Source organism: Bubalus kerabau, chromosome X (assembly GCF_029407905.1).
Source record: "Bubalus kerabau isolate K-KA32 ecotype Philippines breed swamp buffalo chromosome X, PCC_UOA_SB_1v2, whole genome shotgun sequence".
Taxonomy (NCBI): domain Eukaryota; kingdom Metazoa; phylum Chordata; class Mammalia; order Artiodactyla; family Bovidae; genus Bubalus; species Bubalus kerabau.
The window spans coordinates 118,908,752-118,933,550 of NC_073647.1; the positions used below are offsets into that span (position 1 = coordinate 118,908,752).

The window sequence follows — 24,799 nt, forward strand, 5'->3', positions numbered from 1 at the left end:
CCAAAAAGTGGGTGGGGGCCAAATTCTGGAAATCCCTGCCCCTTCCCCAAAATAGTTAGAACAATCCTCCCATTGTTAGCTTATGAAATTACCCAGCCCATAAAAACTAACCACTCACACACACAGACAAGCACACACAGCCTCTCCCTTTCTGAGACGGCCCACGGGCTATCTGTGGAGTGTGTATCTCTCAGAAAATCTACTTATCAGTTTGCCTCTTACCGAATTCTTTCTCGCCAAGACTCAAAGAACCTGAGCTTCTTTAAGTCCTGAGACGAGGTATGCAGTTTCAGCTGGAAGATTTGGGGTTCAAACCCCTTTCCTAAGCTAAAGATTGTAGGTTCAAGTCCCATCTGCGGTGCGCAGTTTCACTTCCACAGAGATCCCCAGATGGAGGTGATGGAAACAGCATAACTAGGAGCAAAAGCATGGCAGCCCAGGTGCTAAAACTAAAGGCCCAAGAAATGAGGGCTTAGAGATATTTAGGAGGAAGTAGCTGCTCTGGGGGTAAGGCCTGAGACCCAGCCAGGTCCTGACTCAGCCTTTGTTTTGCTGTTTGTGTGTTACTGGGTCATTTAGCCTCCGGGGCAGGCCTCTATTGTGTAAAAACAAAAAACAAAAACAAAAAAAAAACGAGGATGGCATTTGCTCTCCATCCTCACCCCTGCTCCCCTCCCCCACCCCAAGAAGGATGCTGTAAGGTTAAAATTGGCTAATTGAAAGCATCTGGTGGTAGTCCCGGCTCACTCCTTTGCTTGATTATGCTATTACCTCTGTCTAGTCCTCAGGTGGGAACCGGAGGGCATGGTCCGTGGGCCAGGGGGTGCCACAATTTTCCAAACTGATCTAGCAGTTGTGATTCCTTCGGCGTGCTACAGCCCTGGTTTAAATCCCCGCCCCCACAGCTTTAAAGGACTAAAATAAACAGGAAGTTTCCGTTTCACCTCGCTCTCACTGAGGCTTGGGCAGCATGTGGTTTTAGCTGTCCAGTTCCGTAGCTCTCTTGAAGGACCTTTCAGGCCGAGGTGTGGCTCCTTTGTACTCAAAGTAAAGCGTCCTCTTTTTTGTTTGTTTCTGCGGGGGTTTTTTTTGTTTTTTTTTTTTTTTGCCTGTATGACTTCCTATCCAGAAATGATTCTAGTCCCCTCTCCCCTCCACACACATGGAGAGAAAAGGTGCTGAAATCATAGGGTTAGAATTCATAGCAAAGCCCACCGCCCCGGATCCTGTGGCAAATCCACATGCAGCTATTTGTGTAGGACTCTGACAGCTGTTACTCAGAAGCATGGTTCCTGAGAACACAAAGAACGTTTCTTTGAACCAAGTGAAACCTTAGTCCCTGGAACAACTGAAGGGTGTTTCCTTGCCTTGCCGGCGCAGGCTCCCTGTGGGGTGGGTCAGAGTCAGCCGAGACCCGGCTTTTCTTTGTCTCTGGGTTTGTTACCGAGTCCCAAGGAGGACTCAGCCAAGGCCACCGCATGTCAGTCAAATGGTGGAGGAAGTGGGGGGTGGAGAACTGCTGTACACGGCATCAGAGGTTATGTTTCCTCTCTGCCATGTCAAGAACAGCAGACCCCTGCTAGAAGTCTACGTGGAAATAGTCATTGAGGATAAACAACTGTTCACAGCTGACAGCCATCACGGATCAGCCCCGACAAGCCTCCTTTCTCCTGCTTCCTGGAATTGTATTCCTTGGCTGGGAGAGGAGCAGATGGTGTAAGTTCATTTGCAGCTTTGGAATGAAGGTTTTCCCCTCTCCCACCTTTTTAAATAGAAAAACGAATGGATTCCACACGGGCTGCTGCCCAAGTCTCTGCTAAATTTTATCAAGCCTCTGTATGGTTCTCATGTCGCCTCGTGATCCAGATCTCAGTCATAAATAAATAAATAAGCCCATCGGAACCTCTGATCCTTTCCTTCCCAGAAATCGGATGAGTCACCAGCTCCTCAACCTCCCACTTGCAGAAGCCAGCGAGAGCGGAGCTGCAGAAGCCAGTGAGAGTAGAGCTAACCGGACTCTGCCCTGAGGGAGAAGCAGGTGAGGCCTTTGCCCCCTGCCTGCTCGGCAGTCTTCTTGCCTTTCCAGAATGGGGTTCCAGTCCCAGGAAGGGGTAGGGGAGCTCTGTTCGTGACTGGAAGAGTCAAGAGGACTTCTAAGAGGGCCAAGAAAAAAAACTTCCCAGAGTTTTGAGGAAATGAGGCCACCCAGGTTTTCGGGATGTGTCCCCAGCACCGTGTCCTAGGGATAGAGGCCGTTCAAGAAAGGGCTTTGAACTGGAGGGAGAAATCCATGGGGGAGCTCGTGGTACACCTTTTTTTAAAAAAAGAAATTATTTATATTTATTTGGCTCCATTGGGTCTTAATTGCCTGCAGCACAGTTGCATCATGTGGGATCTTTCATTGAGGTGCACGTACTCTGTCTAGTCACGGTGCTCTCTCTGAGGCATGTGGGATCTGAGTGCCCTGACCAGGGGTCAAACCCACAACCCCTGCACTGCAAGGTGAATTCCCAACCACTGGACCACCAGGGAAGTCCCCAAGGTGCACCTTCTATTCCCTCGAGCTTGCCTAGGGTCAGCCCTCCAACTTCATCCAGTCCCAGACCAGGCTGGGGGGACAGTGAGAATTGGACTCTGAATGCATCCACACTGACCTTCCAGAAGCTTCGGCTGGAGGCACTTTCCAGGCCTCACTCCATAGCATCATCAGTGGACTGGAACTGCCTTGTTCCTTACCAGGTGCCCTGCCCACACAGTTTGGTGGGTTGGAGTCCACTCTGTCCCCAGGGGGCAGTTTCTAGTCTGGCACTAGCGTCCCCCCACCTGGCGATGATAACCCTCAGACTCTAGGGCATCGTCCAGAATGTTGATGGTTGGGAGATGGCTCTGGAAAATGACCAAGGTTAAAAAATAACTAAACAGTGCCTCCCATCCTGCCACCCCAACTCCCTGCCTGGCTATATGTAAAGGGGGACAGAGCCTCCTGTTTCAGGAATTTAATTCATTGGCTAATGATGCAAGCTCAAGATAGAGGGCCTCTCAGCCATCCCTCTGCCCTGAGGGCAGTGCTGTCCTGCCTCCAAGGAGGCAGTGGCACTTGGCAGGTCTCCGTGTCTCAGGCTGATGTTCCTTTGCTAGCCTGAGGTTGTCAATGAAGATAAAAGAAGATAATGTAGGGGAACTCTCAGGACTGCTGCAATGTTCTATAATTTCATCTACCCAGGTGTAGACATGTGGCAGAATTCATTGAGCTGGTCACTTAGGATTTCTGCACTTTGCTACATATAAATCATATATCTGAAAAGAAGTATTGTTGGACTGAGAAAGAACAGAAAAACAAGACAACAGATGTGCAAAGGTACTTTGTAAACCATTGGTTTCATGGATTTTTAAAACTTTTTAGTGAAGTATAGCTACTATCCTGACTTCTAATATCAGGGATTCGTTGGTCTCCCTTTGAGCTTCATATAAACAGATCATACAGTATGAACTCTTATGCTTGTTTGTCTTTTCCCTCCATATGATGAGGCTCATCCGTGTGATACCAATAGCTTGTTCATTCTTGTTACTATATAGTATTCAGTTGTGTGAAGACACACCCTTTCTCTGTTCCATGTTGGTGGCAGGTATTTGGGTAGTTTCTAGTTGGGGGCTGTTCCAGAGTGCTGCTGTGAACATTTTTATCTTTGGGTAGACAACCATTTGCCTTTCTATTGGGTCTATACCTAGGAGCGGAATTGCTAGGTCAGAGAATGTATATATTCAGTTTGGGTAGATATGTATTGTTGATTACTAAAGGACAATCCTGCAGCGTTCTCTTCACCAAAATAATTCAACATACAAAGCTTTAAATGAGCCCCTTACATCGATTTCACATAGAAAACGGTCACCTACCACCCCAGCACCATTCTGCAGCTCAGTATTCGTGCCAGCAGCGTAGATTTACTTGTCTAGCCTCTATCCCTACTGCTGACATCAGTGGACACCAGTGAAGCTTGTTCAACAAGGCCCCATTTCCATATGGCACCATATCGAGGGTTTAGGGTTTCAACATATGAATGGTGGGGACAAGGTCGGGCAACAGTTCAGCCAGGAAAATCCTGTTCATTTCTGTGCTGGGTCAGAGTTATGGAGGAGACAGGTATGGGGTGGGAGGCAGGCCACCTGAGTGTGGCCAGGGCAAGACATGGAGCAGAGAGGAGTTTTCCAGTAGGAGGAGCGGCTGTATAGCCTCCTTTCTTCCATTAGCTGGTGCTTCCCAGGTGGTGCTAGTGGTGAAGAATTGCAGTGGCCTGCCAATGCAGGAGCCACAGGAGATGAGGGTTGGATCCCTAGGTCAGGAAGATCCCCTGGAGGAGGAAACAGCAACCCACTGCAGTATTCTTGCCTGGAGAATCCCATGGACAGAGGAGCCTGGTGGGCTATGGTGGCAAAGAGTTGGACACAACTGAGTGACTGAGCACACACACACACACTTAGCTGGTTCACCACTGTGTCCCCAGCATCTGTAAGCAAAAGCTCTGGCACGCAGTATATGCCCCATAAATGCTGCTTTTAGAATCTATTTTTATGGGAATTCTCAGGCATACAAAAACTGAGAGACTAGTGCAATGAGCTCCTATATTCCTATCACCCAACTTCAACAACAATCATCATCTGGCTCATCTAATATCACCTACCAGCTGTCAGAATCAGCATTCTAAGGACAGCAAATAGTATGTAAAAGACACAGAGACATGAAGACTACATGATGTATGTGTTCAGCCTCCAAAGGGTTAAAGGGTGACCACATTCAGGAGCTTCCCTGGTGGCTCAGAGGTTAAACTGCCCACAATGCAGGAGACTTGGGTTCGATCCCTGGGTCAGGAAGATCCCCTGGAGAAGGAAATGGCAACCCACTCCAGTATTCTTGCCTGGAGAATCCCATGGACGGAGGAGCCTGGTGGGCTACAGTCCACAGGGTGGCAAAGAGTTGGACACGACTGAGCGACTTCCTTTTCACTTTCACTTTCACTTTTCAGATTCAGTAGAATCCTGGGGGAGTGGTGGTCCCTGTGACTATTCCATCTATGGCCTGCATCGCCCTGATCTCATCTTTTCCCACAACATATACTGAGAGCCTACCAAGGGCCATCCCTGAGAGGGTTCACAGGGCAGCTCCACTTCTCTGACTGTCTAGGGAGAGAGACCAATGAGGGGAAACTAGCAATATGCCAGGATAGTTCTTGGACAAGGAGGCTGTAGGCATCTGACCAGGCTTGGCAGTCAGGAAAGGACTCTTGGAAGGAGTGATATTTTGTGATGGCTATTCTCCATTTGCCCCCAGATCCATTCTATGTGCTTGGAAGCTAACCTTTAACAGACTTCAGCAACCAAGCTCCCTTGCCTCTCTGGCTTCTAGGTGGTCCAGCCCATCAGAAGAATAGGCAGGAGATTGAGGTGGAAAAAAAAAAGAAATTAGAGTCTCCATTCTTCTTTGTTTTATGCCCCACTGCAGTTCTGGCAGTTCCAGAACCATTTGTGGCCATGGCTTCTGTCAAGTGGCCCCTTTTCATGGCTTCAGCTCTTGCCAGAGCATCATTGCCTCCACCTACCCCTTCAGATCTATGGATGTTAATGGCTTCCTGCTGTTGCTAGTTGCTGGGTGCCTCAATGTCCCCTGTTAATTCCTTTCATCCTGCCAACACCTTTGCAAATGGTCCCTTCAAGTAAAAATATATATCTCTGACTCCCCTGCTGGTCCAGTGGTTAAGAATCTGCCTGCCAATGCAGGGGACTTCGGTTCTATCCCTGATCTGGGAAGACTCCACATGCCTCAGAGCAACTAAGCCCGTGCAGCACAACTACTGAGCCCATGTGCCACAACTACTAAAGCCCGAATGCCCTAGAGCCTGTGATCCTCAACAAGAGAAGCCACTGCAATGAGAAGCTGGCGCGCTGCAAGGAAGAGTAGTCCCCACTCGCTGTAACTAGAGAAAGCCCACATGCATCAATGAAGACCCAGCTCAGACAAAAGTAAATTTTTAAAAAATCTCAAAAGTTCTGCATCAAGAAAGTAAGGAAGTGCTTGCAAAAGGATGGACGAATGTTGAAAGGGCACTGGAGTCCACCTTTTATTCCCCCCACCCGCTGTTATTTATTTTTTTTGGCCGGGCCATGCAGCTTATGAGATCTTAGTTCACGACAAAGGATTAAACTTGCACCCCCTGCAATGGAAGCATGGATTCAACCACTGGGGCCACCGGGGACATCCCCTGAAAGAGCTCTTAATGGCCAAAGTTAGAACAATTTGAAGAACAAAATAAATAATGACAGTATTGAATTATATACTATAGAATAAAATAAATACCTGGGAGTCCATACTAATAGTAATAACTGAATTAATGAATAAATGGGACTTCCCTGGTGGTCCAGAGGTTAGGACTCTGCACTTTCACAGTCGAGGGTGCGGGTGTGATCCCTGGTTGGAGAACTAAGACCCCACAATCCAAGTGGTGTGGGCAAAACAATAAATAAATGAGGGAGAAGGGACAGCTCTTCCTTGCAGGAGCATTCCAATTAATAAATGTAAAAGGAATGAGGGGAAGTACAAACAACACACAACACAGTAATAATAGTGGCGGGCAAGATCCACTGATGGATGCTAAAAGCCGAGAGCAAAAGTGTGAAGGGAAACAGGACATGCACATAGTCTCAAACTATCTTCTCCAAGATATTTATTAATAACAAAGGAGGAAATAGTAAATTTCAATGGAGAAACAGCACAAACCACCTTAACATCATCAGTAACGAGATACATTAATATCCTGTATCCCCAGATACGGTGAGAGGAGCATAGCATCATTTCTGTGGATTCTTGCTAAAAATGCATAACCTCAATCTAACCACAAGAAAACATCAGACAAACCTGAATGGAGAGATGTTCCACAAAATACATGACCAGTACACTTCAGAGACATCAAAGAAAGACAAGGGAATACTGAAGAACCATCAGAGATTGGAGGAGACTGAGATGTAAGGACTAAATGCAATGAGGAATCCTGGGTTGGATCCTAAAACAGTAAAAGAATATTGGTTTTTTTGAAAAGGTGAAATTTGAATTAATTTCATAGATTTTTGTTTTGCTATTGTTCTTTATTTTTTATTGAGGTAATATTGGTTTCTAACATTATATGAGTTTCATGTGTGCAACATTTCTACTTCTGTATACACTGCAGTATGCTCACCACCAAAGTTTAGCTTCCGTGTGTCATCCTATAGGTGATCCCCTTTACCCATTTTGCCCTTCCCCAACCCTTCCCCTTCCTCTCTGGTAATCACTCCTTGGTTCTCTGTATTTACATGTTTATTTTTGTTTGGTTTGTTTGTTCATTTCTTTTTTTGTTTTTTGGACTCCACAAATAAGTGAAATCACACAGTACGTGTCTTTCTCCATCTGACTTATTTCACTTAGCCGGATACCCTCAACATCCATCCAGTGTTGTCATAAATGGTTAACAGTTTATCTTTTTTACGGCTGAGTGTTGATTATTATATTAATCAGGTTGTACATTACATCCCTAGGTATTTACTTATAACTGGTAGTGTGTGTGTACCTTTTGACCACTGTCATCCAATTCCCCGTCCACTCTACCTGCTGCTTCTGGCAACCACAAATGTGATCTCTCTTTCTATAAGTTTGTTTGTTTTTGAAATATAATTGATCTACTACACTGTTAGTTCCTATTACACAACATGGTGATTTGATATTTCAAATGATGATTACCATGGTAAGTCTAGTTATCGTATGTCACCATACAAAAATATTACATAGTTATTTTCCCCACACTGTGCATTTCATACCTGTGACTCATTTATTTCACAACTGAAAGTCTGTACTTCTTAATCTCCTTCACCTAATTCCTTCCTCTCTCTACTGTCTCCCCTTTGGCAACCATCTGTTTCCCTGTATCTATAACTCTATTTCTGTTTTGTTACGTTTGTTCATTTGTTCTGTTTTTAATTTTTAAATTTATTTTATTTAGCCATTCTTTTTTTTTTTTTGGCTGTGCTGGGTCTTTATTACTGCATGCTCTTTTCTCTAGTTGCAGTGAGTGGGGGCTAATCTCCAGTTGTGGCGCAGCGGCCTTTCATTGCGGTGGCTTCTCTTGTTTCAGAGCACAGGTTCTAGGCCACTCAGGCTCCAGGAATTGTGGCATGTAGGCTCAGGAGTTGCGATTCCCGGGCTCTAGAGCACAGGCTCAACAGTCGTGGCTCACAGGCGTAGTTGCTTTGCTGCATGTGAGGTCTCAGACGAGGGATCAAACCCGTGTCTCCTGCTTTGGCAGGTGGATTCTATACCACTGAGCCAACAAGGAAGCCCTGTTTTATTTTTTAGACTCCACATACAAGTGAAAACATGCAGTAGTTTTGATTTGCATTTCCCTAATAATTAGTGATGTTGAACATCTTTGCATGTGCCTATTGGCCATCTGTATGTCATCTTGGGAAAAATGTTTACTCAGCTCCTCTGCTTATTTTTTAATTGGGTTTTTTGTTGTTGTTGTTGCTGTTGCTAAGGCTCACAGTTTACTAAATAGCATCACACTGAGCTTAAATTCCTGGTTTTGATCATTGTATTGGGTTGGCCAAAAAGTTCGTTCAGGTTTTTATGTACGATGTTAGAACAAGGAGAAGCTGAGTGAAGGATATGCAGAAAGTCTTCGTCCTTTTTTGTGTGACATTTTTGTAAATCCAAATTCAAAATAAAAACTTAGGTTCTGATTCTGGTTAAGATGATGGAGGAATTACTTTCAATCCTGCTTCTCTCACTAAATGCAACTGAAAATCCTGGGCCGAGTGCATGAAGCACCTTATTTGAGGACTGTGAAAAGAAAATGGTAGCAGGTAGACTGGGGATATATATCAGAACTCAAAGAATGGCCAATCCAGTGGTGAGGTTCCTAGACTTTTTTTTTTACCTCCCATATCTCCTGGCCTGGATTAAGACAGTACAAATCCCAGAATTGTATACCAGATGTGGAGTGAAAGATATTCACATAAGTGTTCTCTTTCTGGTTCATAGAATGGGAAGGGGAGCCCCAAAGGATAGAGAAAGTGGAAAAATACCTTTTTTTCCTCCAACTCCAAACCCCAAGCAAGTCCCACTTTCAAAGCTACAGTCCCATGGCAGCAGCAATGGCAACAGTGGCTGAGCAGGTACCTAAAATTTCTCTCCAACCAAAGGAATTCTCTCTAACTAGAGGGACTGTGGTACAAAGAACCTCAGGAAATCACTGTTGCTTTTTGATTGTTTTGTCCTCCTTCAGCTTGACTTGAAAACAGATGGAGGAAATTCCCGGGAAGTCCAATGGTTAGGATTCCTCGATTTCACTGCCCATGGCATGAGTTTGGTCCCTGGTCAAGGAGACCCTACAAGCCACACAGCCAAAAAAATGAAATGATGACTTCCCTGGTGGTCCAGTGGTTAAGAATCAGCCTTGCAATGCAGGGGATACCGATTCAGCCCCTGGTTGGGGAAGATCCCACATGCCACAGAGCAACTAAGCCCATGCGCCACAACTTCTGGAGCCCTTGACCTACAACTACTGAGCCCACGTGCCCAGAGCTGGTGCTCCGCAACAAGAGTAGCCACTGCAATGAGAAACCCACACACCAAAACTAGACAGTAGCCCCCACTCTCTACAACTAGAGAAAGCCCATACACAGCAATGAAGACCCAGCACAGCCATAAATAAATACATGTTTTTTTTAATTAAAAATGAAATGAAAATTAAAAGAAAGCAAACTCTGTCACAGGAGCTATATGGCAGAGCCACGAGGCTAAGGCCCAGGCTTTCTAACCATAGGACCAGGATGGGGATCCTCTTGGAGCTGAAGAATATAGAGTGATTGCAAAGAGAAGGGAACTTGAGAAAGGGATCACATAAAGTTGTGCATAAAGTCCTGGACTCAAGCCCAAGCTCCAGATATATGGCCTTGACTCTAAAGAGTCAATACTTAAGATTTTGACAGCTAAGCTACGGAGCACAACACTGTCTAGTCTAGCATGCAGATTGGCTCCTGGGTGGCCCACACATGGAGAAGATCTGAATAGCCCTGCAAAATGTTTCAAAACTAAACTGATATTGGAACCACAGCCTACAAAAGAAGAGAGGTCAGAACTTGGTGCCTAAACCTACCTGAAAGAAACAAACAAAAAAATCAACATTTTCCATAGAATCTAAGCAAGACTCACAGTCTGATAACATAATAGTCAAATGTCCAGGATATAACATGCCTTGGCATATGAAGAACCAAGAAAATCACAATAACTCACAAGGGAAAAGACAATCCATATATACCAACCCTAAGGTGCCCAAGGTGTTGGAAATATCAGGAAACACTCTAAAACAGATATTATAATCATGCTCCAGGGAGTATGAGCAAATACTCTTGGAATTATAAAAAGTGTCAGTAGAAAAAAAATAGAAGCTACAAAAATAAACCAAGTAGAAGAAATTTTAGAACTTAAAAATTAGAATAACTGAAATAAGAAATACAAATTTGCTGGATGCGCTCAATAAAAATGGAGACAACAGAGAAGACTCAGCGACCTTGAAGATACATCAACAGAAATTATCTGATCTGAACAACAGAGGGAAAAAGTTTTTTTTTAAGTGAACAAGGACTTCCCTGATGGTCCAGTAGTTAAGAATCCACCTTCCAATGCAGAGGACTCAGGTTCCATCCCTGGTTGGGGAACTAAGATCCCACATGCCTCGGGGCAACTGAGCCAGTGTGCCACAACTACTGAGCCTGTGCGCTGAAACCAAGACGCTACACAGCCAAAAAATAAAGTTAATTACTTAAAAAAAACAACGAACCAACATCCAGGATTCGACCAAAGGTGTAAGATTCATGTCATTGGAGTCTGAGGTGGAAACGAGAAGAAGCATGATGCAAAAAAATAGATGAAGAAATAATATTGGAAAATTTCCCAAATTTGAAGGAAGACATGAGCATAAAGATTCAAAATGATTGAAAAAAAAAATTATAAACTCAAAGAAATCAATCCCAGACACATAACCAAACTTCTGAAAAGCAAAGAAAAAAAATTAAAGCAAAGAAAAACAATTCATTGCATACAAAGGAATAATGATTCAAAGGACTAAATATTTCTCATCAGAAACCATAAGGCCAGAAGTTTAAAAATAACATTTTTAAGTGCTAAAAAATTTGTCAACCCAGAATTCTATATCTTGTGAAAATACCTTTCAGAATGTAGGCAAAATAAAACAATTTTCAGATGAAGAAAAGCTAAGAGAATATGCCACTGTGAGTCCTGCTCTAAAAGGAAGTTCTTTAGACAAAAAGTAAATGATACCAGAAGGAAATATGAAATTTTACAAATGAAGGAAAAGAAATAGAAATGGTAAGTATCTGAGTAAATATGATAGAGTTTTTCCTCCTAAGTTCTTTAAAATACATATGACAGTTGAATGCAAAAATTGTAACGCTTCCTACAGGAGTTTTAATGTACATAGATGTAATACATACAATAACTAAAAGGTAAAAAAGAGTAAATGGTCTTATATGATGGTAAGGTTTCTACACTCCTTTTGGAGTAGTAAAATATTAGTGAAAATTTATGTATATGTACATATCCCTAGAGCAACCATTTAAAAACTATATAGTGGAGGACTTCCCTGGTAGTCCACTGGCTAAGACGCCAAGGTCTGACCCCTGGTCAGGGAACTAGACCCCACATTCCACAACTAAGACCTGGTGCAACCAAATACATAAATAAAAACCTACACAATGAAATATAGTAAAAAAAAAAATCCAATTAATAAATTAAACTGAAATGTTTAAAAATATTCCCATAACCCAAAAGAAGGCAGAAAAGGAAAAACAGGGGAATAAAAAGGCATGGGGAAAAACAGAAAACAAAATAATAACATGGTAGTTCTAAATCTAATGTATCAATAACTACATTAAATGTAAGTGATTTTTTAGTGTAGATGGATTAAACTCTACAATAAAAAGACAGAAATTTACAGGATAGATTTCTTAAAATGACCCAACTATTTGCTATCTGCAAGAGACTCACTTTAGATCTAGGCATACAAATAGACTGAAAGTGAAAGGATGGAGAAAGATATTCCATGAATATAGTAACCAAAAAGAGAGTAGTCAATCATAGAAGGCCAAATACTGTATGATTCCACTTATGTGAGGAACCCGGAATAGTGAAATCTGTAGAGACAGAAAGTAGAACAGTGGTTGGGGGAGGGGGAAATGGAAAGTTACTGTAAGGTACAGTTTGTTTTGCAAGATGAACATTTCAGGAGATGCATGGTGGTGATGGCTGCACAACAACATGAATGAACTTAATACCAGTTCAGTTCAGTTCAGTCGCTCAGTCGCGTCCGATTCTTTGCGACCTCATGGACTGCAGCACACCAGGCTACCCTGTCCATCACCAACTCCCAGAACTTGCTCAAACTCATGTCCGTTGAGTCGGTGATGCTATCCAACTATCTCATCCTCTGTCGTCCCCCTTCTGTTCCTGGCTTCACTCTTTCCCAGCATCAGGGTCTTTTCAAATGAGTCAGTTCTTCGCATCAGGTGGCCAAAGTATTGGAGTTTCAGCTTCAGCATCAGTCCTTCCAATAAATATTCAGGACTGATTTCCTTTAGGATGGACTGGTTGGATCTCCTTGCTGTCCAAGGGACTCTTTACCAGCTGAGCCATCAGGGAAGCCCTAGTCCAAGGGACTCTTAAGAGTCTTCTCCAACACCACAGTTCAAAAGCATCAATTCTTTGGTGTTCAGCTTTCTTTATAGTCCAACTCTCACATCCATACATGACCACTGGAAAAACCATAGCTTTGACTAGACAGACCTTTGTTGGCAAAGTAATGTCTCTGCTTTTTAATATGCTGTCTAGGTTGTTCATAGCTTTTTTACCAAGGAGCAAGCGTCTTTTAATTTCATGGCTGCAGTCACCATCTGCAGTGATTTTGGAGCTCCCCCAAAATAAAGTCTGTCACTGTTTCCATTGTTTCTCCATCTATTTGCCATGAAGTGATGGGACTGGATGCCATGATCTTAGTTTTCTGAATGTTGAGTTTTAAGCCAACTTTCTCACTCTCCTCTTCCACTTTCATCAAGGGGCTCTTTAGTTCTTCGTTTTCTGCCATAAGGGTGGTATCATCTGCATTATTTATTATCATCTGAGTTTATTGATATTTCTCCCAGCAATCTTGATTCCAGCTTGTGCTTTATCCAGCCCGGCATTTCACATGATGTACTCTGCATATAAGTTAAATAAGCAGGGTGATAATATACAGCCTTGCTGTATTCCTTTCCCGATTTGGAACCAGTCTGTTGTTCCATGTCCAGTTCTAACTGTTGCTTCCTGACCTGCATACAGATTTCTCAGGAGGCAGGTAAGGTGGTCTGGTATTCCCATTTCTTTAAGAATTTTCCACAGTTTGTTGTGATCCACACGGTCAAAGGCTTTGGTGTAGTCAATAAAGCAGAAGTAGATGTTTTTCTGGAACTCTCTTGCTTTTTCGATGATCCAACAGATGCTGCCAATTTGATCTCTGGTTCCTCCGCCTTTTCTAAATCCAACTTGAACATCTGGAAGTTCACGGTTCACGTACTGTTGAAGCCTGGCTTGGAGCATTTTGAGCATTACTCTGCTAGTGTGTTTGATGAGTGCAATTGTGTGATAGTTTGAGCATTCTTTGGCATTGCCTTTCTTTGGGATTGGAATGAAAACTGACCTTTTCCAGTCCTGTGGCCACTGATGAGTTTTCCAAATTTGCTGGCATATTGAATGCAGCACTTTAATGGCATCATCTTTCAGGATTTGAAATAGCTCAACTGGAATTCCATCACCTCCACTAGCTTTGTTCGTAATGATGCTTCCTAAGGCCCACTTTACATTCCAGGATGTCTGGCTGATGTGAGTGATCACTCCATCATGGTTATCTGGGTCATGAAGATCTTTTTTGTATAGTTCTGTATATTCTTGCCACCTCTTCTTAATATCTTCTGTTTCTGTTAGGTCCATACCATTTCTGTCCTTTATTGTGCCCATCTTTGCATGAAATGTTACCTTGGAATCTCTAATTTTCTTGAAGAGATCGCTAGTCTTTCCCATTCTATTATTTTCCTCTATTTCTTTACATTGATCACTGAGGAAGGCTTTCTTATCTCTCCTTGCTATTCTTTGAAACTCTGCATTCAAATGGGTATATCTTTCCTTTTCTCCTTTGCCTTTAGTTTCTCTTCTTTTCTCAGCTATTTGTAAGGCCTCCTCAGACAACCATTTTGCCTTTTTGCATTTCTTTTTCTTGGAGATGGTCTTGATCACTGCCTCCTGTACAATGTCATGAACCACCATCCATAGTTCTTCAGGCACTCTATGAGATCTAATCCCTTGAATCACTCCCACTGTATAATTGGAAGGGATTTGATTTAGGTCATACCGGAATGGTCTAGTGGTTTCCCTACTTTCTTCAATTTAAGTCTGAATTTGGCAATAAGGAGTTCATGATCTGAACCACAGTCAGCTCCTGGTCTTGTTTTTGCTGACTGTATAGAGCTTCTCCATCTTCGGCTGCAAAGAATATAAGAATATAATCAATCTGATTTTGGTATTGACCATCTGATGATGCCCATGTGTAGAGTCTTCTCTTGTGCTGCTGGAAGAGGGTGTTTGCTATGACCAGTGCGTTCTCTTGGCAGAACTCTATTAGCCTTTGCCGTTTCATTCTGTACTCCAAGGCCAAATTTGCCTGTTAACTCCAGGTATCTCTTGACTTGCTACTTTTGCATTCCAGTCCCCTACAATGAGAAGGACATCTTTTTTGGGTGTTAGTTCTAGAAGGTCTTGTAGGTCTTCACAGAACCATTCAACTTCAGCTTCTTCAGCATTACTGGTTGGGGCATAGACTTGGATTACTGTGATATTGAATGGTTCACCTTGGAAATGAACAGAGATCATTCTGTCGTTTTTGAGATTGCACCCAAGTACTGCATTTCAGACTCTTTTGTTGACTATGAGGGCTACTCCATTTCTTCTAAGGGATTCCTGCCCACAGTAGTCGATATAATGGTCATCTGAGTTAAATTCACCCATTCCAGTCCATTTTATTTCAGTGATTCCTAAAATGTCAATGTTCATTCTTGTCATCTCCTGTTTGACCACTTCCAATTTGCCTTGATTCACGGACCTAACATTCCAGGTTCCTATACAATATTATTCTTTACAGCGAACCGGTGAACTCACCTAAAAACAGTCAAGATGACTAATGTTATGTTTATGTGTATTTTCCCCACAATAAAAAAAAAAGTGTTATTAAATTTTTTTAAAGAGAATGAAAAGCAAGTTACAGACTGCAGAGAAAATATCTGTAATGCACATATCCAACAAAGGACTTCTATCCAGAATAAATCAATAACTCTTCAGTTCAGTTCAATTGCTCAGTCGTGTCTGACTCTTTGTGACCCCATGAATCGCAGCATGCCAGGCCTCCCTGTCCATCACCAACTCACTCAACAATAAGAAAACAAACCAGTTTTTGAAACAAGCAAAAGATTTAAACAAACAGAAAAAATATATATGGTAAATAGGCACATGACTAGATGGTCAACATCATTAGCAATTAGGGAAAAGGAAAACAAAAGCACCAGGAGATACATAGTATTAAAATAGCTAAAACACATTACATATAGAATGGATAAACAACAAGGTCCTACTGTATAACACAGGGAAGTATATTCAATATCCTGTGATAACCCATAATGAAAAAGAATATAAAAAAGAATGTATACATATGTATAACTGAGTCACTGTGCTGTACAGTAGAAATTAGCACATTGTACATCAACTATACTTCAACAAAATAATTTTTTAAAATAAAGAGATGAAAATTTAAAATGTATAGGGAAAGAATGGCTAAAATTAAAAAAAAAAACATACTGACAACAGCAAGCGCTAGTCATGCAATGACATGGAAGGGCGGCTACTCTCAGATGGGAGTTCACAGTGATATAGCCACTACGGAAAACAGTTTGACAGTCTCATAAATTAAATGTGTACCTATCACATGACCCATCAATCTGACTTGTAGACATTTACCTGTAGAAACATAGAACTTATTTTTGCAGAAGAAGTTGTATAGGAATGTTTATATCAGTATTATTCATAATCACCAAAACCTGGAGACCATGCAAATGCCTTTCAACATGTGAATGGAGAAAAGAACTGTGGTACATCCATACAACAAAATATTTGCTCAGCAATAAAAGGAAAGGAATGATCTGTTAATGCATGCAATAATATGATCACATCTCTAAGGTGCTCTGAGTGAAAGAAGCGAGTTTCTAAAGGTTATATACTCTATGGTTTCATTTATATACCATTCTAGAAAAGACAAAACAATAGTACTAGAGAACAGATCAGGGGTTGCTGGGGGGTTAAGGGTGAGGGGAGGGTATGACTTATAAAATAATATCTGTTGGGAGCATTTCAGGATGATGAGACTTTTCTGTATCCTGATTGTGGTGGTTACACAGGTCTCTACACATGTTAGAACTCAGAGCTGTACACCCCTAAAGAAGTCAGTCTTACTGTATGTAAATTGTTTTCATGTTGCCAAGTGTGCTTCTGGGTTTGTTTTTTTTTCAGACCCCAGATGGATCCAATCACTAAAGAGATTTGGAGGATGTAAATTAGCCAGAGGAAGGGGAAGAAGAAGTGTTTCTCACAGAACAGCATGTACAAAAGGCAGGAAGTGAGACAAAGACCCGGCAGGATCAGAAAAATAAAGATGGTTCAGTGTGACTGGAGTGGAGGGGATGATGAAAAAAACTTTAAAAAGAGATAGGAAAGATGAAGCAAGAGCCATGCGATGTCAACACATTAGGAATCTGGGTTTTCATGAGGGCAACAGGGACCCACTGGAGTTGTGGCTCACAGGCTTAGTTGAAAGTGAAAGTTGCTCAGTAGTGTCCGACTCTTTGTGACCCCATGGACTATGGAATTCTCCAGACCAGAATACTGGAGTGGGTAGCTGTTCCCTTCTCCAGGTGACCTTCCCAAACTAGAGATCGAACCTAGGTCTCCCGCACTGCAGGCAGATTCTTTACCAGGTAAGCCACAAGGGAAGCCCAGTGGGCTTAGTTACCCCTCAGCATATGGGATTTTCCCAGACCAGGGATTGAACCTGTGACCACTGCATTGGCAGGCGAATTCTTAACCACTGGACCACTAGGGAAGTCCAGGGACTTTTTTTTTTTAAGTCTTACCCATCACCCAACTTCAACAACTATCACCTCATGGCCAATATTGCTTAATCTATACCCTGACCCACTTTCCCCTTTGAATATTTTGAAACAAATCCCAGACATCATTTCATTGTTAAAAATGTATCTCTAAAAGGTAAGGAGCCCCTCGCAAAAATAACTGCATCACCATTGTCACACTTAAAACAAAAAGAAAAACTACTGCAATTCCTAATATCAGGGTGCTTACAAGAACTAGCAAGGTCAATGACTCAAAGAGAGAATTTTATCTTTATCATCTGAGCCACCAGGGAAGCCCTTAAAACAAGAGTGATGGTCATTATCACAAAGTCATTGGCTGTGGATGACTTGCTATTGGTTTTTCCATGTAGCAGGCTCACCTCTGTCCTAGTGGAACAATGATGACACAGTATCATTGCTCTCCATATCCCTGGGAGGAGTGTGTATATGTGTGTTGTCTTTTTAAAAAATATACAGCTAGAGTTTTAAAACCAGGAACTTTATAATATTTGCAGAAGGGTCATGTAAATAATATCTCCTATGATGGAAAATATTTGTGTCATGAGAGATCATTGGATGTGCCCTTTTCCACTAGCATACAAGTTCTTTTATGTCTCAATTTTTTATTCAGAAAAAAATTAAACCTGCTGAAGACTTACAAACATAGCAGCCCAAAGGATGGAGAATGAGATACACAGGGATTTATGTTTCTTATGTAAAAAGAGGTCCAGAGAAAGACAGCTCAGGCTGGGGCCCTGGCCTCACCGGGTCATCTAGAATACAGGCCGGCTCATCTTCCACTCCACCATTGTCAGCATATATTTTTGTCCTCCTGGTTGCAGAAGAGTTCCTGCCTCTCTGGGTGTTATGCTCCAAGTTCTAGGAGAGGAAAAAAAATAGAGCCAAAAGTCTTCTCATGAGGTTTTGTTGGGGAAGGGGTTCTCAGCTCAGGGACTTTCTACCTACATCTCATTGACCAGAACTGGGGGATAAGGTGATTCAAGCTGCAAGGGAGGCTGAGGAGCCAAATATTCTTAGAGAAGTACATCCATCCTGAGCCAAATTGGAGTTCTGTTAGTGAGGAGAGTGGAGAGGGATGTGTCACCGATGGGGAGAGGATGGAGGCAGAAAGACAGCTGTTTCTGTGGTCTGAGCTGAAGGCAGCAAGGAAGGGAAGGGACCACAAACGTGAGCAGTGTTCAGAAACGATGAGGCAGCTTTGGGTGACCAGCTGGTGGAGAGAGGTAGTGAAGTAAGTTGTCAGGGTGATTCTGAGCTTTCTACCCTGGGAGAGTAGAAGAAGGATGGGGGCTTTGGGGGTGGGGTTTTATTTTTTTGTGACAGTTGTGACTGTTTACTATGAGATATCCACTGATATCGTGGAATCATAATATGACACTTTACATACATTGTCCCCTTAATTATCACAAAAAAGTATAAGGGCAGGTACTGTTATTCCTACTTCACGCTAAAGAAGCTGTGATTCAGAGGTTAAGGTACTTGCTAAAGGTCACAGTTAGTGGGGTGGTCTTCTCTCGCATATAAAGAGACATCTTAGTTTTAGAAAGTAAAAGTGGTTTCATGCTATAGATCCTTGCATGGAGGGAAGGCAGTAGGGGAGGATGGCCCTCAATATATGAGTGTCACGGTAACCAGGAAGCATCTGGCGAGCACGTACTGCATCTAGTGACCAGGAGACAGTGGAAGCACAGCCCCCTGTCCCGAACTAGCTGGAAGTGCAGCCAAAGAAGAGTCATCAGCCTCAGCGGCTCCTGCCGCACCTTTCCTAGACAAGAGACTGGCCCAGGGTCCTGTCCGAGATTGCACATCTCTCCTTTAGGGCTTGCGTGGAACTTTAATTAGTTAGCTAGCAATGTCAGCGGAGAAGGCAATGGCACCCCACTCCAGTACTCTTGCCTGGAAAATCCCATGGACGGAGGAGCCTGGTAGGCTGCACTCCATGGGATCACTGAGGGTCGGACACGACTGAGCGACTTCACTTTCACTTTTCACACTCATGCATTGGAGAAGGAAATGGCAACACACTCCAGTGTTCTTGGCTGGAGAATCCCAGGGACGGGGGAGCCTGGTGGGCTGCCGTCTATGGGGTCGCACAGAGTCGGACACGACTGAAGCGACTTAGCAGCAGCAGCAGCAATGTCAGGGTAGGTCTCTCCGAAGAGGCAGCATTTGAGTTAAGACCTGAATGAGGAGGAGACAGCCATGAGAAGAAAGGAGGATCTAGCCGAAAGGATGATGTTGGCATGGTTAGGGGTTGGAATGTTGGTATGATATTAATAGGAGCAGAGTGGTTGGGAAGTTTGGAGGAACCTAATCAGGTAGAGTATTAGAAACCATAAAGGAGGCAGGGAGACCAGTTAAGGAGGCTGTTAGAATAGTTCTGGTGAGAAAGGAAGTTATCTTGGACCAAGATTTTAGCAGCTAGGAAATATAGCAGAAGAAGATACTCCATTTATCAGATCAGATCAGATAAGTCGCTCAGTCGTGTCCGACTCTTTGCAACCCCATGAATCGCAGCATGCCAGGCCTCCCTGTCCATCACCAACTCCCGGAGTTCACCGAGACTCACATCCATCGAGTCAGTGATGCCATCCAGCCATCTCATCCTCTGTCGTCCCCTTCTCCTCTTGCCCCCAATCCCTCCCAGCATCAGAGTCTTTTCCAATGAGTCAACTCTTCGCATGAGGTGGCCAAAGTACTGGAGTTTCAGCTTTAGCATCATTCCTTCCAAAGAATTCCTTCCTCCATTTATAACAGTGACAAATAATAACATAAAATACCTAAAAATAAACATCACATGAAATGTATAAGATCTTCATTTCAAAAAAACCTAACAAATATTTAGACCTAAACTGTCATTTAAAAAAAAAATAATAAGCAAGAAGCATCTATACTCCAATAAAAATTAAACTATAGAAAATAAAAATAAGCAAGAAGAGAAAAATTAAACTCTAAAAGAACATTGAAGGCAGTAGTAGATATTAAAGATATTAAACCATATCACAAAGCCTCAGCAATTAAAACTATGTGGGTCTAGCACATGACATAAAAGGCCAGGGTTAACACAATAGAAAAATTTCAGAAGTAAGTCCATTGGTATAATGGGAGTTTCGTATCTGATAATTGTTAACTCTGTTGGAGGCTGTTAGGTACCCTCCCAAATACATTCACACCTTCTTTTCTACTAGTAGAATGTGCCCAGCTAAATTACAATTCCCAATCTTCCTTGTGGTTAGATGTGGCCATGTGATGAAGATTTTGCCAAAATGGCATGAGTAAAGTGATGTGTGCCACTTCTGTACTGACGCATGAACATATTGGTTAGTGTGCCTCCTCTGGGTTCTTTGTCTTTTTTCAGCTTATCTATAATGCAGCTTTATTTGAACCACACAGATGAGGACAATGCCCTAGATGAGGGGTTCTCACACGTAAGGGCATCAGAATCCCCTGGAGGGCTTGTTAAAACACAGATCACTGGACCCCATCTCCACTGTTTCTGAGTCAGCAGATCTGGGGTGGGCCCCAGGAATTTGTATTTCTAACAAGTTCCCAGGTGATGTTGATGCTGCTGGAGTAGGGACCATGTTTTGACAACTACTGCCCTAAAGGCAGAGGAATAAAATGGAAGGAACTTCAATCCGAATGACTGAGGGCAACAGAGTCACCTACTGACCTATGAACATGAATTCTGAACTGGTAGGTAAGAGAAATCATTACTACCTTGTTTAAGTCATTGCATTTCAGAGCCTCTTTGTTACGACATTTTAACCCTACCCTAACTAATACAGCGTAGAAAAGACAGATATTTCAGTAGATGGTAACTGGGTCAAAAAGTACAAAATGTTGGATCTATACACCATTATCATACAACAAGATGAACTCCAAATGGATTAAAAAATTAATATATAAAATATAACCATAAGACATAGCCATAAAAATAGACATGTAACTATTATAAAAGAAGAAAACAGGGACTTCCATGGTGGTCCAGTGGTTAAGAACCTGCCTTCCAATGCAGCGGACGTGGGTTCAATCCCTGAATGGGGAACTAAGATCCCACATGCCCCAGGGCAACTAAGCCCAAGAGCTGCAGCTACAGAAGCCAGAGTGTCAAAACAAAGAGCCAGCCTGCTGCAACTAAAACCCAATGCAGCTAAAAATAAATAAAATAGTTTTTTAAAAAAGAAGAAAACATAAGAGGAATTCTTTGATAACATGTTGGAGTAGGGAAAAAATAGGAAAAAATGTGGAAAATATATGCTTCAATTAGTATCTCCAGTACTACATTAAATAATTGTGAACTCTTCTGGTGTTTCCCCATCAACTGTGATGCTGGAATAATGTTAAAGAATCTGCCTGCCAATGCAGGAGACACAGGTTCGATCCCTCATCCAGGAAGATCCCACATGCTGTGGAGCAACTAAGGCCATGGGCCACAGCTACTGAACTTGTGCACTGAGCCTGAGAGCCACAGCTACTGAGCCGGGGCACTAGAGCCCATGCTCTGCAACAAGAGCAGCCACCGCAATGAGAAGCCTGCAGGCTGCAACTAGAGAGTAGCCCCAGCTCACTGCAACTAGAGAAAAGCCTGCACAGCAACAGAGACCCAGCACAGCCGAAAATAATTAATTAAAAAATAGAGAATCCGGGAGACAGGGCATTATGGATAATGCATTAATAGATGAGAGAGGGGATCCCCTGGTGGTCCAGTGGTTAAGACTCCTTGCTCCCAATGCAGGGGGCCTGGGTTCAATCCCTGGTCAGGGAACTAGATCATATATACTGCGACTAAAACCCCGTGCAGCCAAATAAATAAATATTAAAAAGCAAAAAAAAAAGATGAGAGTGCTAGGTTTTTGAAAAAGGCAGAAATAGATGCTGCTAAGCTGCTAAGTCACTTCAGTCGTGTCCGACTCTGTGCGACCCCATAGACGGCAGCCCACCAGGCTCCCCCGTCCCTGGGATTCTCCAGCCAAGAACACTGGAGTGGGTTGCTATTCCTTCTCCAATGCATGAAAGTGAAAAGTGAAAGTGAAGTTGCTCAGTTGTGTCCGACTCTTAGCGACGCCATGGACTGCAGCCTACCAGGCTCCTCCATCCATGGGATTTTCCAGGCAAGAGTACTGGAGTGGGGTGCCATTGCCTTCTCCGAGAAATAGATGAGAAAGGCACAAACAGAAGACTGGTCCTTAAACAAGAGCTCTCCATACTTCCTCTACTAGAAAGTAATAGAAAGCACGTGAGAGGAGAAAAAGCACAATAAGGCCAGGGATGATGCTAGTTCCTTTCTTAAGCTTTTAAGTAGATCTATTATCAAAACACAGCCTTATCTTCTAGTGCTACACACTTCTATTTTGGCTGCTTGATGAAAACATAGTAACCCTGTAGCTATGTCTAACTTATTGACATTACCATTCAAAACAAATCTCACTAGTTGTTTGATCTCCCCTAGTAGATTCTCAGCCCAGGTGGCATTAGTGGTAAAGAACCCGCCTGCCAATGCAGGAGACATAGAGATGCGGGTTTGATCCCTGGGTTGGGAAGATCCCCTAGAGAAGGAAATGGTAACCCACTCCAGTATTCTTGCCTGGAGAATTCTATGTGCAGAGGAGCCTAGGTGGCTACAATCCATGGGGTCGCAAAGAGTCAGACATGACTGAGGGAGTGACACTTTCAAGTCCTAAGCAGGTAATGAAGGACAGGGAACCCTGGCATACTGCAGTCCATGGGGTAAGAGAGAGTCACGGCACAACTAAGCAACTGAACAACAACAAAGTCCTAAGCAAGAAATGAATAAGATTACTTGAGTTGCTGTGCTGCCAGATTTTAGTAATGACTTTAATTAAAACAAAATAATTTTTATCATCATCCTTAAATCCAAATTCCCATCTCAGGATATTCCTTGTTTGGTAAGAAACCAAAACAAAAAATAGTGTGAAGTTTCATTTTATAGATTTATACTTTAACTCTGAAATTTGGAGGCAACTTATACATGTCCATGCAAGAAAATGAAAAAAGTCAGAAAAGAAAAAATGAGTAGGTGAAGATCCAACTAGGGGTAAATGCCACAGACCTTGAGGGTGGGGTTGGGGGGGCGGGTGGAGAGTGAAATCATGTAGTTATCACACTGTTCAGAAGAGAAAAACATGTTTTTTAGAAGCAAAGCCTGTTTGTCACACTGATACCTGAGATAAATTTATCCCACAGGTCCTCTTATAAAATAAACTGTTAACACTGTAGGTCTCTTTGAAATCCACAGACTAAACAGGAGCATGAATTGCACTTGGCAGCTTCGGGGCCCCTTGTGAAAGAGAAGGCTCTGCCTAAGTGTATGCCAACTAAAGAATGTCTACAGGAAGACACCACAGCACATTCCAAGGACACAGTTCCTTGACAAAAACTGCCATTAAATTTTTAAGTGTTATTAAAATTCTGGAACATTATGGTAATTAAATCCCAAGCATGCTGATAATGAATATTGAAATAAGACTCCAAAGTACTCTCAAAATAATGAGTTTTAAGATGAAACTGAAAAGGTGTAAGGTTTCTTCCAAGTTTGGGATTAGCTGAATATTGCCATTTTGGAACAGGCAGTTACTAACTTACTTACTCGTCTCTCCCTAACAGGTACCCTTCCAGAAGATGCTTACTGGCTCAGAACAGGAAGGCCTACATGAAATTTATACTTGCAGTTTTATGGTAATCTTCAGCAGGAGGGTTGATCCAAAATACCCATACTGCCATGACTAGCAACTGGACTCCTTAATATTCTTGCATGAATGTTCTCCACAAAATGTGGCATTTCATAGATACACTTGTACCATGGACATGTTCCAAAAGAGAAGTATGATCCTAGGATAAATAAATAGGAGTGTTCCATGTAAAAAGTATTAGATAATCTCCCATTAGCTGGATATTCTGAATTCTCGACTTAAAAATAAGTTTTAGCACTAATTCAAAAAGATACATGCACCTCAATGTTCAAGCATTATTTACAACTGCCAAGATAGGAGAGCAACCTAAGTGTCTATCAACAGATGACTGGGTAAAGAAGATGTGTATATATAAACAATGAAATACCATGCAGCCATAAAAAAGAATGAAAATTTGCCATTTGCAACAACACAGAGGGACCTGGAGGACATTAGTGAAATAATTCAGAGAAAGACAAATACTGTATGATACCACTTAAGAGTCTAAAAAATAAAACAAACCAGTGAATATAACAAAAAAAAAGAAACAAACTCACAGATACAGAGAACAAGCTAGTGGTTACCAATGGGGAGAGGGAACGGAGGGCAAAATAGGGGTAGCAGACTAAGAGGAACAAATATGTATGAAATAAATATACAAGGGTATATTGTACAACAAAGGGAAAATAGCCAATATTTTATAACTGTAAACGGAATAGAACCTTTAAAAATTATGAACCACAATTGTATACCTGAAATATACAATTATACCTCAACTAAAA

The 24,799-nt window shown here is 42.4% G+C and overlaps 2 long non-coding RNA genes across 5 annotated transcripts in view; one reads left to right on the top strand and one right to left on the bottom strand.

Moving 5' to 3' along the window:
* The window catches only part of LOC129639850 (uncharacterized), a 44,601-nt gene extending 43,554 nt beyond the window's left edge, over positions 1–1,047 (bottom strand). Inside the window, exon 1 of the long non-coding RNA XR_008708635.1 lies at positions 223–1,047. This is a non-coding gene — a long non-coding RNA (uncharacterized LOC129639850). The remainder of the gene's footprint in view (positions 1–222) is intronic.
* A 15-nt stretch (positions 1,048–1,062) lies between these two features.
* Positions 1,063–24,055, top strand: LOC129639848 (uncharacterized). 4 transcript variants are annotated; one of them, XR_008708634.1, is made up of 4 exons: positions 1,063–1,716; positions 1,925–2,038; positions 3,224–3,358; positions 6,819–7,069. It is a non-coding gene; the product is annotated as an uncharacterized LOC129639848 (long non-coding RNA). The 4 variants fall into 4 exon arrangements; XR_008708633.1 differs by lacking the exon at positions 3,224–3,358 and adding an exon at positions 23,953–24,055 and having other exon boundaries at positions 1,064–1,716; positions 6,819–7,014; XR_008708632.1 differs by lacking the exon at positions 3,224–3,358 and adding an exon at positions 16,688–16,847 and having other exon boundaries at positions 1,064–1,716; positions 6,819–7,014.
* The last annotated feature ends 744 nt before the right edge of the window (positions 24,056–24,799 follow it).